The sequence below is a fragment of the Giraffa tippelskirchi genome, chromosome 4, assembly GCF_054371585.1.
Source record: "Giraffa tippelskirchi isolate mGirTip1 chromosome 4, T2T-mGirTip1v1.2.pri, whole genome shotgun sequence".
In the NCBI taxonomy this organism is placed as follows: domain Eukaryota; kingdom Metazoa; phylum Chordata; class Mammalia; order Artiodactyla; family Giraffidae; genus Giraffa; species Giraffa tippelskirchi.
In genome coordinates, this window is record NC_137278.1 from 117,028,813 (window position 1) to 117,049,633 (window position 20,821).

Below are 20,821 nucleotides of genomic sequence, written 5' to 3' on the forward strand. Positions count from 1 at the left end.
AACTTGAGATTCAACTTTCATTGCATGAAACACATTCAAATTTTTCTAAGAAAACCTGTTCAATTTTGTTCACCAAAATGATTGACCACTGTTCAGAAAGAATAAAATCTAGACAAAGCCAAGCACTGAGAAACTCTGATCCATGAAGGAATAGTTTTTCACTCTGTCAAACTAAAAAAGTTTATCATTTAATAATGTTTATATGATTTTATATATGTATATATTTATGTAATAAATGTCATCTGCTTATACACACAGACACACACACACATATATATGGATTTCCAGTAGTAAGTGTTTTTGCAAGAATATGGGATCCTCAAATCTGAATCATTTTATTCAAAGTAAAATCAAAAGACAACATACACAATACAATGGACTTAGTAGAGATATGGACATTAGAAATTCAAATGTAATATAAACTTTTTACACATCATCTTGTATATTTCATATTCTATATGTTTCTTATTGTCTTTGAAATGAAGTTTAGCCAAGTCAAAAATGCAATTAATTGCTGTCACAATAACAGAGAGAAAGTCATTTTAGTTAACTGGATTCCACATAGTATTTAAAGGTCGTGTGATCACATGGAATATAAAATCCTAACACTTATTAGAGGCAAACTGCCCTTGAATGGTTTAAGCTGTTTCAAACCATCATGCGTCTGTGTGTGTAACATGTGATGTACAATAGTCAGTTTTTGCCATCTGTAGTGTTGCCCTTAGCAACAGAAAAACATGTGACAGTGCTTATGTGACTCTGCTGGCCTGCAATAGTGTGTAGAAGGATTTAAGCAAAATGAAACAGACAGAAATATTGATCCAGGCAACTGGAGTTTTCAAGTGCATTGTAAAGATCATGCAGATTGTTAAGGGAAGAAAAAAAGAAACAAAGAAAACAAACAGAAAACTAGAGTGAAGTAACAAAGAGGGGCATGTGGTATCACAGAGGAGTATGTTTTCCAGAGATTGTTGTGAAATTGAATTTTAAAATGTACGTGTAGAACAGATATGATCATTCTATTCCTCTGTCTCTGTCATTTTATAGTTTATGGCTAAATCCTGTTCTGCCATGTGATGTGAAAAGGGGTAATTCTAGAATCACAAACACCTTCCTCTGTCACCATCACAATTAAGAAGAAGATTGAGAATTTAGTTAGACACCAAGCCCATTTAAAGACAGCTTAAACCATACATTTTCAGAGGTTCTTTTCTTAAATGTGTATGTGTTTGGTTTTGGCTGTGCTGGGACTGTTGCTGGGCGTGGGCTTCCTCTAGTTGTAGTGAGCAGAGCTCTTCTTTAGTTGCAGAGCACAGGCTCTGGAGTGCATGGGCTCAGGAGTTGAGGTGCAGGGACTTAGTTGCTCCGTAGCACGTGGGATCTTCCCTGGCCGGGAATCGCACCTGTGTCCCCTACATTGGCAGAGGGATTCTTAACCACTGGACTTGTATGAAATAACATGACATAATCATGTCTACTATAAGCCATATATTTGTTTACATACAGTGTTTTTATTTGAGTTTGGGAAACAATAAAGCTAGGAGAGTGAAGATTCTGTGATTCCTATTAGAAACAAACCCAGTTTACTCAGTATATTAAGAACTCTGGACTTCCCGGATGGCGCAGTGGTAAAGAATCACCTGCCCATGCAGGATACGAAGAAGACGCAGGTTTAATTCCTGGGTCAGGAAAATCCCCTGGAGTAGGAAATGGCAACCCACTCCAGTATTCTTGCCTGGAAAATTCCGTGGACAAATGAGTCTGGTGGGCTACTGTCCCTGGGGTGGCAAAAGAATTGGGATATGACTTAGCACACATGCATTTAAAAAAAAAAACACATTAAGAACTCTGGCTATCTGTATATCTTCAATCAGAAAGAAAAAAATGCAGATGTGACAGCCTAAGAACCAGTGTTACAACTGTATCAGGTAGACAAATATGCTTCTGGGTCATATCATTGTTCCATGTAAATCACGATGCATTTGATAGTCTATTGTGAAGAGAGCAAATCTCAAAAGGAAAAATATGTTGACTTTTACTATTTTATGTTGATTATCATAGGAAAGAAGAAATACATCAATTTTACACTGACCAGATAATTCAAATTTGCCACAATAAAAAGAAATAGGTAAGATTCATTAGAAGCTGTAGGAATTAAGAATTTAGAATTAAGAATATTTATTGACTATGCCAAAGCCTTTGACTGTGTGGATCACAATAAACTGTGGAAAATTCTGAAAGAGATGGGAATACCAGACCATCTTACCTGTCTCTTGAGAAACCTGTATGCAGGTCAGGAAGCAACAGTTAGAACTGGACATGGAACAACAGACTGGTTCCAAATAGGAAAAGGAGTACGTCAAGGCTGTATATTGTCACACTGCTTATTTAACTTATATGCAGAGTACATCGTGAGAAACGCTGGGCTGGAAGAAACACAAGCTGGAATCAAGATTGCCGGGAGAAATATCAATAACCTCAGATATGCAGATGACACCACCCTTATGGCAGAGAGTGAAGAAGAACTAAAGAGCCTCTTGATGAAGGTGAAGGAGGAGAGTGAAAAATTTGGCTTAAAGCTCAACATTCAGAAAACTAAGATCATGGCATCTGGTCCCATCACTCCATGGGAAATAGATGGGGAAACAGTGGAAACAGTGTCAGACTTTATTTTTTGGGGCTTCAGAATCACTGTTGATGCTGACTGCAGCCATGAAATTAAAAGACGCTTACTCCTTGGAAGGAAGGTTATGGCCAACCTAGATAGCATACTTAAAAGCAGAGACATTACTTTGCCAACAAAGGTCTGTCTAGTCAAGGCTATGGTTTTTCCAGTGGTCATGTATGGATGTGAGAGTTGGACGGTGAAGAAAGCTGAGCACCGCAGAATTGACGCTTTTGAACTGTGGTGTTGGAGAAGACTCTTGAGAGTCCCTTGGACTGCAAGGAGATCCAATCAATCCATCCTAAAAGAGATCAATCCTGGTTGTTCATTGGAAGGACTGATGTTGAAGCTGAAACTCCAATACTTTGGCCACCTCATGCGAAGGGTTGACTCATTGGAAAAGACCCTGATGCTGGGTAGGATTGGGGGTGGGAGGAGAAGGGGACGACAGAGGATGAGATGGTTGGATGGCATTACCGACTCGATGAACATGGGTTTGGGTAGACTCCGGGAGTTGGTGATGGACAGAGAGGCCTGGCGTGCTGCAATTCATGGGGTCGCAAAGAGTCGGACACGACTGAGCCACTGAACTGAACTGATATATATATATATATAAAATCAACCAAAATGATAATGCAGGAGGTTGCAAGGGTAAAGATTTCTTAAGTATTATTATGGATCTCGCACAGTGTGAAGTGCTTTTGAAACCACACCTCACATGGAACTTGAACCCACAATCTTCCTATTGAAACTGCACAACTTGTCTAAAGATTTAGTGAAGTTCGGGTTCTTTATGTCTCCTCACAGAAGGAATTTAGTGAGAGGTAAAGTGATAGGCAAGAAGTTGAAGAGGCACTAAAGAGCCTCTTGATGAGAGTAAGGAGGAGAATTAAAGAGCCGGCTTGAAACTAAATATTAAAAAAAAACTAAGATCATGGCATCTGGCCCCATTACTTCATGGCAAATAGAAGGGGAAAGGGTGGAAGTAGGAACAGATTTCCTCTTCTTGGGCTCTAAAATCACTGTAGATGGTGACTGCAGCTATGAAATCAGAAGGTGATTGCTTCTTGGCAGGAAAGCTGTGACAAACTGAGACAGTGTGTTGAAAAGCAGACACATTACTCTGCCAACAAAGATCCTTATAGTCAAGGCTATGGTCTTCCCAGTGGTCACATATTGTTGTGAGAACTGGAGCATAAAGAAGGCAGAACGCCAAAGAATTGATGCCTTCAAACTGTGGTGCTGGAGAAGACTCCTGAAAGTCCCTTGGACTGCAAGGAGATCAAACCAGTCAATCTTAAGGGAAATCAACCCTGAATACTCATTGGAAGGACTGATGCTGAAGCTGAAGCTCCAATATTTTGTTCATCTGATGCAAACAGCTGACTCATTGGAAAAGTCCCTGATGCTGGGAAAGATTGAGGGTAGAAGGAGAAGAGGGCATCAGAGGATGAGATGGCTGGATGGCATCAACAATGCAATGGACATGAACTGGGGCAAACTTCTGGAGATGATGAGGGACAGGGAGGCCTGGCGTGCTGCAGTCCATGGGGTCGCAATGAGTCAGACAAAACTGGGTGACTGAACTACAACAAGTAGATTTATTAATACAGGATGCTTGTGAAGAACACAAGTGGGCAAGCAAGAGGGCTCTGCCCTGAGAACTAATTGGGCTACATTTTTATAATCAAAGGAAAAGTGCACAGGGAGAGAACACCACCTTCTTCCTCATTCTCTGAGTAGACATCAGGCTCACATCATGAGCCTTCACGTTAGGTGAAAGAGTGCTTACCCTATATGGTCAAACCAGGACTGTCACAGAGCTTTTCAAATCAGTAGTAGGGTGGGAACTTTTACTCAAATATGTTAATTAATCATCTCAGGTTTCCATTTAATGTGGATCTTCTACTTTGGAAAGGCTTCCCTGGTGTCTCAGAAGATAAAGAAGGGTTCCATCCCTGGGTCACAAAGATCCCTGGAGAACGGAATGGCTACCCACTCCAGTATTCTTGCCTGGAAAATCCTATATATAGAGAGCCCGGTAGGCTACAGTCCATGGAGTCACAGAGTTGGACACAACTGAGGGATTACTTTCTACTTTGAAAAGGTGACTTTTCCTTATATTCCTATCCTTGATACATGTAGAAGTGCATGACCAAAGGATCATTACATTGCTGATCACCACCAGGATGCAAGCCTCATTTTTTCACTTAATGGCTTGGGGCAAATCTTGTGCTTTTATTTATGGTTTTATTGTTAGGCAAGCCTACTTCATTTCCTGAAGTTCTGATAGTTTTCCTGAGTAATCATTAACTTATAGTGATCTCCCAAAGTTCCCTAAAGCTCCCTCTCCATTTATAATCCCCTAGTGGAATTTCTAAAACGACCCGTGTAACTGTACTCTATCTGTATCATTTTTACATAATTTTATCTCATTTAATATTGATAATGATCCTGAAGGGTAGGTATCATTAAATCAAGTTTTTAGAAGCAGAGAGAGGAAAAGGTCTTTATTTTGTCCATTCTCACACCTATTAAGTGACTTATTTGAGATCCAAAGATAAAGTGTCCAATTCCTAATTCTTTGCGTATTTTATTACTATCTTGATTAAATGATTTGAATACTAATTTAAATATATATCTACTTAAATATCTGTCCAACTCAAATATTTAATACACTTAATCAGAGGGTCCTGATTATGTCTCCTGATACAAACTTCTCCAACTTGCAGACTCTCCTAGATCTGAACAGATTTTTCAGAACAAAGATATGTTCACCTCTGCCTGTCCCCAGTAAGAGGCACTAACATTTACTAGTACAGTGTTGCTATGGCATTATAAACATATAAAATGTAGGTATACATTTATATATAAGCATATAAAATTTAGATTTAGCCTTTCATAATTTGCTTTGTTCATAAAAAGAGGACATTTTGTACATTTGATGGTTCACTCTCGTGTTTCTCAAATCTTATTTGGTGTAAAGTCCCATGACAAACAGCTTGTTGGATGCAACCCTAAGATGGTAGAAGAAGCAAAGCTTACTCTGTAGCAAGATTCCTTGTTTAAATCCCAGATCATTTTATTTCCTAAATTCAGGTTGTTTTGCAAGTTATTTCATGGCCCTCTGCCTTAATTTTCTCATCTGTGCACAGGGTACCAAGTATTAGAAGTATTAGGTATCAAGTATTAGAGCCTCGGGATCTGGATGAATGCTAGAAACTCTGTTAATCAAAAGTCACATGCTTTTAAAAAGCACCACAGACATTTTTTTTCTAGGTAGAAAAAAAAATGGCTTGCATTTTCCTCAACAGAACAAAAAAAATCACAAGTTATCTACTATATTCTTATCTGTCCATATTCTTTTGCATCTTATTATTTATTTTAGTTTTTGCTAAAATAAAATTTGTTGTGAAGGATAAAGGAGATAATTTATGTAATTACAGTTGAAGAATATTAAGGATATAGATTGGTAAAATACCCAGAACTTTTTGAACCTTATTCTCACACAGTTATTTTCCCCGTAAGAACAAGTATTAATTCACACTACACGGTTATTAACAAAATCTTCAAATTAGGAAGCACTGTTAAAGACACATTTGTAAATGTGGAATACATTCCTAAAAGTCCTAGGAACTGATTTTAAAATCTGTAGAAAGTTGAAAGCTCCCATATAAAATTATATTTCTATACTAAACTTTAGTGCTATATTTATCTTTGTCTTAGCTTAAACTTTTAAAATAATAATTCTAAGAACTGTAAATATACATAGACATATGGTTGATAAACATGCACACACACAGAGTATGTGTGAAATTAGAATTTTAATTCAAATTTGGGAGTAAGTTATGGGTGATAGTTAAAATAAAGACTAAACTCTGTAACAAGGGACTAAAAAACACAGTATCGTTAAAAAGTTTTTTACTTCTCTTTTAATTGGTAGTCTGTTTCTGTTCCAGAGCTGCTGTGCCATCTCCACTGTGTTAGAGACACAGACGTTTTCCATCTTGTTGCTCTCCCACTGCTAGAATAGTGCCCTTATTCACAGAGCAATGGGCTTCCTAGGTGGCACAGGTGGTAAAGAACCTACCTGTCAATGCAGGAGACATAAGAGATGCAGGTTTGATCCCTGGGCCAGGATGATCCCCTGAAGGAGGGCATGGCAACCCACTCCAATATTCTTGCCTGGAGAATCCCATGGACAGAGGAACCCAGTGGGCTATAGTCCATAGGGTTGCCAAAAGTTGGACAGGACTGAAGTGACTTAGCATGCACACACATGCACAGAGCAAAAGGTAGCTCACCCCTTCATCTACATTCCATCCCTGGAAAGGGGAAATGAGAGATTGGGAAGGCATGAACTGTTCAGCTTTATGAGCATTGCCTAATTGTTGGAATTGTCATTTCCATTCATTTTCATTGACCAGAAACTAGTTACATCACCACCTTAGCTGCAAGAGAGGTGAGGAAATTTAATCTTAGCTGGGTAGACATGAGTGAGCCCAGTTAAGACTTATATAGAAGTGGAGATCTGATAGACAGAGTGCCTGATAAACTATGGATGGAGGTTCATGACTGTACAGGAGACAGACCATCCCCAAGAAAAAGAAACGCAAAAAAGCAAAATGGCTGTCTGAGAAGGCCTTACAAATACCTGTGAAAAGAAGAGAAGTGAAAGCAAAGGAGAAAAAGAAAGATATACCCATTTGAATGCAGAGTTCCAAAGAATACAAGGAGAGATAAGAAAGCCTTCCTCAGGGATCAGTGCAAAGAAATAGAGGAAAACAATAGAATAGGGAAAACTAGAGATCTCTTCAAGAAAATTAGAGGTGCCAAGGGAATATTTCTTGCAAAGATGGGCTCGATAAAGGACAGAAATGGTATGGAGCTAACAGAAACAGAAGATATAAAAAGAGGTGGCAAAAATACACAGAAGAACTGTACAAAAAAGATCTTCACGACCCAGATAATCACAATGGTATGATCACTCACCTAGAGCCAGACATCCTGGAATGCAAAGTCAAGTGGGCCTTAGGAAGCATCACTATGAACAGAGCTAAAGGAGGTGATGGAATTCCAGCTGGGCTATTTCAGATCCTAAAAGATGATGCTGTGAAAGTGCTGTACTCAATATGCCAGCAAATCTGGAAAACTCATCAGTGGCCACAGGACTGGAAAAGGTCAGTTTTCATTCCAATCCCTAAGAAAGGCAATGTCAAAGAATGCTCAAACTACCACACAATTGCACTCATCTCACACACTAGTAAAGTAATGCTCAAAATTCTCCAAGCCAGACTTCAACAGTACGTGAACCGTGAACTTCCAGATGTTCAAGCTGGTTTTAGAAAAGGCAGAGGAACCAGAGATCAAATGGCCAACATCCATTGGATCATCGAAAAAGCAAGAGAGTTCCAGAAAAACATCTATTTCTGCTTTATTGACTATGCCAAAGCCTTTGACTGTGTGGATCACAATAAACTGTGGAAAATTCTTAAAGCGATAGGAATACCAGACCACCTGACCTGCCTACTGAGAAACCTGTATGCCGGTCAGGAAGCAACAGTTAGAACTGGACATGGAACAATAGACTGGTTCCAAATCCGGAAAGGAGTACCTCAAGGCTGTATATTGTCACCCTGCTTATTTAACGTATATGCAGAGTACATCATGAGAAACGCTGGGCTGGAAGAAGCACAAGCTGGAATCAAGATTGCCAGGAGAAATATCAGTAACCTCACATATGCAGATGACACCACCCTTATGGCAGAAAGCAAAGAAGAACTAAAGACCCTCTTAATGAAAGTGAAAGAGGAGAGTGCAAAAGTTGGCCTAAAGCTCAACATTCAGAAAACTAAGATCATGGCATCTGGTCCCATCACTTCATGGGAAATAGATGGGGAAACAGTGGCAACAGTGGCTGACTTTATTTTTCTGGACTTCAAAATCATTGCTGATGGTTACTGCAGCCATGAAATTAAAGACGCTTACTCCTTGGGAGAAAAGTTATGACAACCTAGATAGCATATTAAAAAGCAGAGACAATACTTTGTCAACAAAGGTCCATCTAGTCAAGGCTATGTTTTTTCCAGTAGTCATGTAATAATGTGAGAGTTGGACTATAAAGAAAGCTCAGCTCTTGATAATCCCTTGGACTGCAAGGAGATCCAACCAGTCCATCCTGAAGGAACTCAGTCCTGAATGTTCATTGGAAGAACTGATGTTGAAGCCTAAACTCCAATACTTTGGCCACCTGATGCGAAGAGCTGACTCATTTGAAAAGACCCTGATGCTGGGAAAGTTTGAAGGCATGAGGAGAAGGGGATGACAGGGGATGAGATGGTTGGATGGCATCACCGAGTCAATGGACACGAGTTTGAGTAAGCTCCAGAAGTTGGTGATGGACAGCGAGGCCTGATGTGCTGCAGTGCATGGGGTTGCAAGAGTCAGACATGAGTTAGCAAATAAACCCCCAATCCCAGTGCTCAGTTTTGGGGTTCAGGGTGGGAAGTTCCCTGGGTAGGGACAGCAAAATGTTACTGTAGGCTTCAGGAAGAGGACATAGGAAATAATACTCAATATCTTTTCAGTAGTGATAACAAGCTACCAAGGATGTGTTGTTTATGACCTCTTGCTCTCTTTCCTTTACTAAGACTATACCCCAAATTTAAACATAGCAAAAACTAAAACAAATAATAAGATGCAAAAGAATGTGGACAGATAAGAACATAGTAGATAACTTGTGATTTTTTTTTTTCTGTTGAGGAAAATGCAAGCCATTTTTTTTTCTACTTAGAAAAACATGTCTGTGGTGCTTTTCAGAAGCATGTGACTTTTGATTAATAGAGTTTCTAGCATTAATCCAGACCCTGAGGCTCTAATACTTGATAGAACAAAACAAAATATGATTAACCTTTTAAAAGTCTAGTACGTTTTTTCCAAAAGGTGTCATGTTTGCTTAGGATTGAGATGTTATAAATAATTGTATAGCTGATCTTAATTATAATTCCTTTTTAACTCATTTTAATTTCTTAAACTTTGATTTAGAAGAAAAATTAAGTGCCTGACAGCCAGGCTGAGCTCTGGCTGCACTATCTGAAGAATGAACATCTGTGTGTCTGCTCCCAAATGCATCTTTCTCTTGGGTTCTGAGGAGGTAACATCGCATGCTGCGGAAACAATGGGCTTCCTCCTCCCAGTAAAACATGTGGGCACAGGGAAGAGCAGAACTCGTAATTAAAATAAAAACACCATCAGTGTGAAAAATAAGAGATTAGATACAGTTCAAGAAGGTATTAGTGAGTTGGAATGTCAGATTGAAGAATTATTTCAGAAGGTATCAAGATACAATAATGTCATATTTTTTAAATAATAAAGAACCTAAAAGACATATAGGATAGAAATAGAAGTGCATTGGGGTTTTTAGTATGGATGTATTATTTAACTGTAAGCAAGTAAGCCAAGCACATCTAAATGTATAAGTCATGAAAGTATAAAGCTGTGTTTATTTTTTATGGAAAAAAAAGGGGACAGAAAAAGAAGGTGATTTCTAAGATTATTTTTAAACATAAAACAAAAGTCAAGAGATCAACTAAATGGGTATTTTTAGCCAGAAAAATATGTTTAAAGAATGACATATCAAATGACACTTGGACAAGATTTGGACAAGATTCATGACACTGTTTCAGAGAGGGTTTCTTTTCTGACAAAAGATAGTTATCACACAAGAGAAAGAACTTGAGTGAAATTGAAGATGTGGTTAGCTTTCCACGTGAGGCTACAATGAGTAATAAGTTTAAAAGAAATTCAAGAGTTTCTACAAATAATTTCTTGGGGCAACATGATGCTGAAGTCACTAGTACTGCCACTGAGATTCACTGTGAGTTGGTTTGGAAATTATATTTGCTTCTGAATAGACAATTGAAGCCATGAAGAGATGGCAACAGCTGACATGTTGCCATGGTAGCATTTCCTTCCCAGCTGAGGAAGCTATATACAAGAAAGGATATAGGTCAGAAAGCATTTACACTGACAAAACAACTGCATATTAAAATCAAACTCTTTTGTACATGTCATATACCAAAGGAGAATTGTGAGTCCTAGTTTCAGGCTATTAAAAACAGACATCTTCAGGGTGATGTAGCAAGCTACACAGTGAGACACAGGACATTCAAGGTCAGGAGTACTCTCTTCCTTGCATATTGGCAGTTAAATTTTAAACAATGGGGTCATGATAAAACTTTTTCCTATGAGTTTCATCTGAATTCCTTGAAATAGAGATATATTCAACTGAAGAATTCTCCCAGAAGGCAATTCATTTCACAACAAATTACTCCAGGATAAGAAGAATCAACTCTATGCTCAATAAATATCTGGGTCTTATTAATTCTGCACACTCATTAATGTACAAAATTTCTGAAATGCAATTGAAGTCAGCTATAACTAAAGGAAAGGAGAAAATAAGGGTGAGAAATGAAGAAAGGGATGGAGCAAAATTAGCCAAATCCCAGATTTAGAAAGAATAAAAGGAAGAAATAACAAAAGTGCAAAAGAAAGGAAGGAAAGATGGAAGGCAAAAGAAAAAAAAGGGAAGTAAAGAAGGGAGGGAGGGAGAAAAGAAATATATCAGGAAGTAATAAGTCTCCCCAATGAAGAATGAAGGTAGCATTTGCAAAACAGAGGATGAAACGAAAATTTGTAGTTTGCCTTCACCACATCCATCAGTCCCCAAGCCATCAGACAAATCTAACTTTTCTTATCTGGGGAATTCACACTTTGTAGTTTTATTAACTTTGTTTTGGATGAGGTTAACTGGATGTCTAGTTCCAAGGGTAGTATCTAGTAGGCTTAAACTAGTAATAGATCTCATTCTTTACTGAACAAAGTGATTAATTATCTGGGGATAGGCAGATGATCCAATCTGAGTCAGTACATACATGTTCTTTGGAATTTCTAAGAAAAAACTCTTTCAATATTCTCCTGGAGTGGCAGTATGAAGATTTGAGGTCTCTGCAGCCATATTAGGACCACTAGGAAAAAGCTTGAAGGTAGTAGAAGCCACCAGTTTAGACTGGGGATAGAGATAACCCAGAGAAAGATGAACCAAGATATGAATTGTGACATTTCAGCCTCAGAGCAAATCACAGCAAAATGCAGAGCCTCCCATGGACTGTTTAGTTGCAGTGACCATCATATTCTTGATTTTCCTAAGACAATTTGAGTTGAGCTTTCCATTTCTTGATTTGGGAAAGAATCCTGGTAAAATTCCGCTTACTTCTCAAACCTTCCCCCTCTCCAGAGCCAAAGAAAGGTAACTGAAGTAAGTGAAGCACAAAATAACGATTGTATCCTTGGGTTCAGAATCCATGAACATCCCTGGAACGTGCTTTTGCAGCCTCCCATATGCAAGGCACTAGAAAGGATATGAACATGAACAAGATGAAGTCTGTTATATTAAATTAAATGTACAGAAATGAGCAGGAGACTAGGCTAGTTAACAGATAATTAGCAATGAGTTAGATATTTTCACAATTTACAGATGAAAAAACTGAGGCACTGAATCTAAGAAACTGCCTCAAGAGGTGCCAGAAGGGATGCAGGATAGAGCTGTGAAGCAAGACACAGGAAGGAGCAGGAATTCCAATAATTAGTATTAAGTACTATGTGCTGCATGTATTAAATTCATATACCATATATGCCATCTGTTAATTGTTATGTCTGTTAGTAATACAAACAGTGTAACTGTTGTTACCGTTAAAGAATAGAGATGCAGACATAGAGGATGACATGTGGACACATGGGGGAAGAGGAAAGTGTGATGAATTGAGAGATTAGGATTGACATACGTATTATACACTACCATGTGTAAAATAGATAATGGGAAGCTGCTGTATAGCACACAGAGCTCAACTCAGTGCTCTGTGATGACCTAGAGGGGTGAGATGGGGTGTGGGGTGGTTGGAGGTCTTAGAGGGAAGGGGTAAATGTGTACATATAGCTGATTCATGTTGTATAATGAAAACTAACACAACATTTGAAGCAGTTATACTCCAATTAAAGAAAGAATTAGATTATATTTTGTCTCTGTTTCCTAGGAAACTAAATCCCTTGGTTTTCCTCAGTGATAGAAGTTTCTTGTTACTGATGGTGGGCCCTGATAGTTTGTACTAATGACTTATGGTGGACTCCTAGTGAACTTATACTAAAAGATGATTTAGAATGGCATAAGCCACTGTAGAAAGACCAATCATGTGATTAAAGGATTGGAGCTTTGAGCCACATGATATCAGGCAAAGTTGGAGAATGAGCTCATTCAAGTAGTCAGTCAATTGCATCTGCGTAATGAAACTGCAGTGAAAGTTCTGGGACTGGAAACTCAGTGAAGTGTCCTGGTACATGAATACACTGATATGATGGGAGGTTGAGATCCCCGGATTCCATGGGGAGAGGACCTGAACACTCACTATTCCTTCCCAGAACTCACCTTCCATGCCTCTTCACTTGAGTGGTCCTCTTTCTTTGTAATCTTCATAATAATACCATAATCATATCAACAGCATTTTTCTGAGTTCTCTGAGTTATTCTTGAAAATTATTGAGCCTGAGAAGATCGTGAGAACCTCTAAATTTATAGCCAGCCAGTCAGAAGTGCACATGGCTCCAATGACTGCTTCAGTGTGGCTGGCATCTGAAGTAAGATCAATCTTTTTGGGGACTGTGCCCTTCAACTTATGGAGTCTTTGCTAACTTCAGGTAGTTTGTGCTAGAATTGAATTGCAGTAGACCCAGTACTGCAATTTGGGTTTGGGTGTGAAATGAAACAATAACATAATACCATAATGAAACTTCTGGGCCTTTACTAAAGCTAAGAAAAAACACTGTACCTCAAATCCAAGGGGTATTTAAGGAAAATACCATAGTATTGCTTCCAAGGTGGTGCTAGTTGTAAAGAATCTGCCTGCCAATGCAGGAGATGTAACAGTCCTGTGTTTGACTCCTGGGTCAGGAAGATTCCCTGGAGGAGATCATGGCAACCCACTCCAGTATTCTTGCCTAGAGAATCCCAGGGACAGAAGAGCCTGGCAGGCTAGGGTCCATAGGTTCACAAAAAGTCAGAAATGACTGAAGCAAGTTAGCATGCACGTGCACGATGGTATTTAAGGAAAAATATAAATGTCTCCTTGGCCTTTTCTCCAGTAAGGCATACCTGGGCTTTCTCCAGTAAGGCATACCTAAAGAGTTTTAGGGAGTGGCTGGAACGTTTAGGGAACAGTTTGCTGAGAGACTTGGGAAAAGGGTTTTCTACAGCTTCTAAATTAGAGCTACTTTGTTCACAGCTCATGATTTGAGAATGAAAACAAACATGAAATTTGGCTTCACATGAAGTCAGCCAGATATGACTTTCCTTCTGCTCCTGGTTTTGTAATAGGGAGAGAGTGCTTTCCAGATATTTTGCTTGCTGTCACAATCAGCTGAGGTAAGTGACAGGAAGGAGCTTCTGAGGCTCAAGGGATTATGTGGCTCCAGAGTCTGTAAGAAGAGGATCCAGAGTTTATCTTCAGGGTATTTAATTCCCACTTCTTATTTTTTGTGCCATAGTATATTGGTCTAACGTGAGCTTTTGCTAAATCCATAAACAGGGAACATTTATTTACTTATTCATTATTTATGATCATTTTTATGGTGCCTGAAAGAGTACTTCCTCATTTCTCCTCCAGTCTATAATATTTGGCAAACAGTCTTATTCCCCATGAAAAAAGGACTTTACCAGAAAACCAACAGCATTGCCAGGAAGTAGAGAGTGCTGATTTAATGTCAGTGATTATGATGTATAGTGTCCTGCACAGTCGTAATATTTTCTCCAGCAAACTTCAGCCACACCAGAGCCAGCACAGATTTGGGTGCTGAGAGTGAGTGAGAGGTAAGTGTGGTTGTAAAGAAGTTACTTTTGAATCATGAATCTAATTAAGGTTTAAAAAGGAGAAGAAAGGTGGTAGGTGTGAATAGTGAAGGTGTGGAGGGGTCAATGGACAGAAGGACTACAAGAGTACAAGAGTAAAAGAAATGTTTTTATGGGGCACTTGTAAGGGCAAAGTGGCAGGAAGTGTGGGCAGATGCCAAGATATTGTGCTGGTCTCGTCTTAAGTCTTCTGAATCCCGAAGGCATAGAAGCTCAGCCAGCTTAGTTGGTTGGATTTAGAAGAAAAGATTTATAACTCAAACACTGGTAGACTCAGAAGTAAACACTAAAGCTCAGTACATTTTAAAATCCTACAGATTGAAATGTAAACTATTTACTGCTGTGACTATTTTGTTCATGATTTATTTTGAAGTTATTGGTAGTATTAGACAAATTTTCATGTAACAATATATGCTGTACGCTCAGTCATGCCAGACTCTTTGCAACCCCATAGACTGCAGCCTGCAGGGCTCCTCGGTCCATGGAATTTTCGACAAGAATACTGGAGTGGGTTGCCATTTCCTCCTCCAGATGATATTCCAGACCCAGGGACTGAACCTGTGTCTACTGGGTCTCCTACACTGGCAGGGGGATTCTTTACCACTGAGTCACCTGGAAACCCCAAGTAACAGTATACTAGACCTTTTAAAACAGTGCTCCCCAAGGCATTCCTGAAATCAGGCACAGAACAACTTACCCCATTCTACCTGTTGCTCCAGGAGATTGGAGGTCAGTTCGGTCATTTAGCAAGACATGCAAACCCTCTCCTCTCTCAGTCTGTTCTGTCACCCCCACTTGATGGCCTCAGCCAATGGCACACCACGTACATTCCAAAAAGCAAATAGGAAGCCAGTATAGTATATTCTTTAGGTCTATTATGAAGCCAGTGTAATTTGCTTTATACATCTATGAATAATGCTCTTTTACAGTGTGCTACATACAGTTTTAAATATTGAATCATTTAATTCTAAATTAGTAGTACCTACTCTGTAGGTTCACTTTTCATTACACACATTTTTCAAGTAAATTGAACTGTAGAATTTACTATAGAACTGAGCCTTGCTCAAGGTTATAGCTAGTAAGTGGCATGATTTAAGCCCATCTGGCTCCAAAACCATGCACTAACCCTTTTCTGTCTCTCAGTGGCCCTTAAAAAAATTAGGCTTCTGCCAGTGGGAGAGTTGGAAGAGGTACTCAAGGAAATGAGAACAGAATGGGCAAACATATGGAGAGGAATAGATATTATTTGAAAATTTCAGTGTGCTCAGGCTTATTTGATGATGGAATGGAATAAGAGTAGAAATTGAAAATAATGATATAAATTACTCTAATAACATGCAAAACAAATATTTTGGGTGATTGACAGTATCCTTCCTGAAACTCAAGCCCTTGGCTAGAAATGAAATTCCCCTTTCCAGGGAGTGTTTCGAGGGTCCCCAAGACCAGTCCAAGTTCAGCCATTCACTAGAAGGACTCCCATGACTCAGCATGTAATTTTACTCCTGGCTAAGATTTTTTTACAGTAAAAGGATATAAAGCAAAATCAGAAAGGGAAAATGTACAAAATGTAGGGGAAACCAGGAACCAAGCTTGGAGAATCTTTTGCCCATGGAGTCACACAATACACACCTTATCCAGCAGAGGTTCAGTGTCCAAGAGTCTTACTAAGGACTGGCTATATAGGAACTCTGTCTACCACATTTCCAAATTCTAGAATCCTCAAAGGGGAGTAGGGTTTCAGCATGAACCACATTGTTTGTACAAACTGTTCAGGTACAATGAGACACTCCTGTCACTTAACGGAAGTTTCACATCACTGTTGGGAACTGTTTATCAGCCAAGTTCCCAGGTGCAAGCTAGAGTCAACTTGCAAGCAGGATTTTCTGTAACTAGACAGTCTCAGGCCTGCTACACTCTTTCCTGCACAGAAGGTCTCCAGAGAATTTATAAGGTATAGGATATTGCCTTTTATTCCAAGTATGTAAGTTAATTTATTTGATATATACTTGTGATATGATGGAGGCACTAAATCATAGTACTCCAAGTGGTCTATCTGTAGACAGTTGTTGAGGCCTCCGGCTGAGAATAAATAGCTGCAAAACTCCGTCACATTCAAAAGTATAAAGTAAGCCATTTTGCATGTCTTGCAAAGAGGGTAGTGCAAGTAAATTGGGCAAAACTTAGCCTACGCCCTACTTTAAGAGTTTACAGGGCAGTGATGGTAGAGGGCTTAAGAAAACCCATATGCTCAGAAAAATGAGAGGACTCTTGCTTTCATCCTCATGGTAACACATGAATTTCCTTATGGAAACCTAGGGAAAGAGAAGGCCCACCAGCTATGGTTGTAACTTTGGGGCTTGTAGATTTTAATTTAGAGAAAATAAAGAGAGGTGATATTTCCGAAAGAGTTGAATTTTCTGATGAAAAGTTCACTTCTGCAACAGTGTCTATAGACTAAATGGAAAAATCAGAAACAGTATAGAAAAAGGATTGATTGGCTTTAAAATAGATCAAAACTGAAAGATGGAAAGATGATGTGGACAATATTTTAATGAATGTGGATGAATATGTGATATGATAAATATCATATAATAATATGTGTAATAAATTGGTATGATGAGATGCAAGTTTATCTGTTTCTTTTGTTTAGTAAGTATTACTAATGCATAGTTATATCCAGGAATAGTCCAGGCAGGTTGGATTTGAAAGAAAATGTCTTTACACCAGAAACTCAAACATCAATAGACGTAAAAGTATACACTAAAACTCAGTATCTTTGTATCATAGAGACTTGAAAATAACACTCTCTATGTTGGGACTATTTTGTTTGTAACTCATTTTGAGGTTGTTGGTAATGTTTACCAAATTTTCTTGTATAAATACTCCAGACCTTTCAAAACATGTTGTATTTTTTAACACAGAAGAAATTATTATAATCTCAATAGATTTAAATTTGTGGCCCCATGACATGCTGGCCATTTTTCATTCGGTGGTATTTAGAAACATTAGATAGTGATATGCTTGTCCCTGGTGACTCAATGGTAAAGAGTCCACCTGCCAATTCAGGAGATGTGAGTGTGATCCCTGGGTTGGGAAGATCCGCTGAAGAAGGAAATGGCAACACACTCTAGTATTTTTGCCTGGGAAATCCCATAGACAGAGGATCCTGGTGGGCTACAGTCCATGAGTTGAAAAAGAGCTGGACATGACTTAGCAACTAAACAACAACAACAAGATGGTGATATGCTGTGTGCTTAATTGCTCAGTCGTGTCTGACTCTTTGTGACCTCATTGACCTTAGCCCACCAGGCTCCTCCGCCCCTGGGGATTCTCCAAGCAAGAATACTGGAGTGGATAGCCGTTTCCTCCTCCAGGGATCTTCCCAACCCAGGGATCAAACCCAGGTCTCCCTCATTGCAGGGGGATTCTTTACCATCTGAGCCACCAGAAGCCCAGTGATATACTTAGCACAACGTGAAAGTTGCTGATTTGGTTGTTAAATTTGATTTTGTTGTTTAACTCTTTCCCAATACTTTGTGTTTTCTGATTTTTCAATAATAATGAAATACATTTCAAAATGAAAAAAATAGTATATCCTCTGGAGTGAAATGAAATAAATGAATTAATAGTAAATAACTCACATTAGAATATCAGTTATAAAATCTGATTTACCCACACTATGTGTGGGTAAATTTTCTATACCATAGAATATTATCATGAAATGACTGATTTTTTTCATATAGTATCTTCATTCTAATTCTACTGCATATAATAATTTAAATGCTATTTATACATATACATTTACAGACATGGTAAACCAATTTTCTAATTTTAAAATAAACTATAGAGAGTCTTACAAACTTACTCTCTGATCTAGTATCTTTTATACTTTTTCTCTGAAATACAATGTGAAAATTTATTAATTAAAAAATTTAGCAGTTCTGAATGTTTAATTTCATAAACCTTTTCAGACATTCAGGAGAATGACTGCTGTACTTGAATGCAATTAGTAATAAGCTTTAATAATTTTCCACAATGATTATTACACACTTTTGTTTTCAAATTACAAATGCTCTTGTAAAAAAAATGTTTCCTTTTACTTTGCTCCAAATATTCAGAATACTAGCAAAAGCTTCATCTTAAGATAATTTGATTTGTCAAGGAATAGCTTCTGCTGCTTCTGGTTTTATCATTTTTATGGTACTAAAGCCCATTTTCATTCAATGAATATTAATAGATTTACTGGAAATATGCCATTATCCTCTTTCATTTAATGGGTGACTTCAAAAGAAAAAGGAATAGATAAGAAAAACAAATAAAGGAGGTTAAACAATGAAACATAACAGGTAGTGTAAAGGTTTAAAGTGTTTTTTTTTTCTTTTGTAGTCTTATATCATGTCAGTGAAAATGTTAGACTTTTGTGTTTTCTTCTTCCCTGGGGCTCTCATGTCCCTGAAGAATTACTCCCTTAAAATCAGAGAGAGAAAATAAAGACATACACGCATTAAACAAATATTGCAAACATTAAGTAAACAGAACTGTCTGTGTTCTTTTAAAATTTCCTTTCAGTGGAATCCTGTTAAAGAAGTTTTTGTTCTGCCAACATCTCTCATTCAGGTGCCTTGGAGATAGAAGGTGTGAGTGGCAGTGACTAACCAAATGAGCAACTATTATTTACCAAACAAATTTGGACAGATTATACTTGTGATAGCCTCCTGGAAGGAATCAAAACCATTGAGTACAGAGTCAGACAATGTAAGAGGGCTGTAGGATTTTGTTTGTTTGTTTGTTTTGTTTATTGTTTTTGGCCACACCATGCAACTTGCAGGATCTTGGTTTCCCCACCAGGGATGGAACCCATGCCCCCTGCAATGGAAGTGTGGAGTCCTAACCTCTGGACCACCAGGGAATTCCCAGTAGTGGGGTTTTAACTGGTGGCATACTAAGTAATCTGACCCATTAAAGATCATTAACTTTTGGTGGCCATCTACATTGTGAAGTAATGAGCAAGGCTTTGGAGTTGCAAAGACTCAGTACCCCTAGCCTTGAGTTTCTTGCAGACTAGTGTGGACTGCAGACACATAACATATCACTTTAGTAGGATTTTCAAGTGTTAAGTGTTAAAATAAACTTGCTTCTACCACAGTCTTTCCCATTTCTATATATGATTGCTCCATTCTTGCAGTTAAGTCATCTTTGACTCCTCTTTTTTCTCATATCTCTGCATTGAAGCTACAGGCAAATTCTGATGACTCTACCACAAAACATGTACAGAATCTGATCATCTCTCACCAACTCCACTCTCTGGCCAAACCCACTATCGTCTCTTATTTGGATTATTAAATAAAATCCAATCTGTTCTCCCTGCTTCCATTTTTGGGCCTTGTAAGTATATTTTCAACATGGCAACAAGATTGCTCCAATTAAAATATGTCTGATGGTTTAACTTGTACAAAACCTGCCAGTTGCTTCCCATTTCACCCAATACACTTCCCACTTCACTCCCTGCCTTCCTCCCAGACTTCAGGTCCCCTCACTCACTCCACTCTCCCCATACTGGCTTCCTTGCCCTTCCTTGAACTCAACATGCTCACTTTCACCTCCGGTCCTCTCTTCCTTATCTTTTTGTTTCCTCTTGCTTGTAGTGCTCTTTCCCCTTATCTTCTCATCTCCTTTGGTTCTTCATTCGGAAGTCATTTTCTCCATGAGGCCACCTTAGCGCAGCCTATCTCAAATTACAATCATCCTAATTCCCCAACACTCCTTATTCTACTTCCCGACTTATTTTTTCTCTATAGCCATTCCCACCATCTGACATCATAATTTTGTTTATGTGTTATTTGGGTATACTGAATTGAATGTAACCTTCATGACTTTTTTTGTGTGTTTTGTTTTCTTCAATCATCTTTCTCTAGCACTTAGAAGAGTGCCCCACAGATAGTTGCTCAATAAGTAACTGTTGAAAGAGTGACTCTCTTTTTTGAAGTGCTGTCTGATTTTCTAAAGCCAACTTACGCATTTTCTTTCTGGGTAGCCATAATAATTATAACAAACATGCAATTTATTTGTCATGTCAGGATGTATGACTGACTCTGAGTTTAACTACAGAGGCAGAGCTGGCTACCTAATTTAGAGAGCCCAGTGCAAAATGTAAATATAAGTCCCTTGTTCAGAAATTAAGAATTTGAAGATGGCAACTGC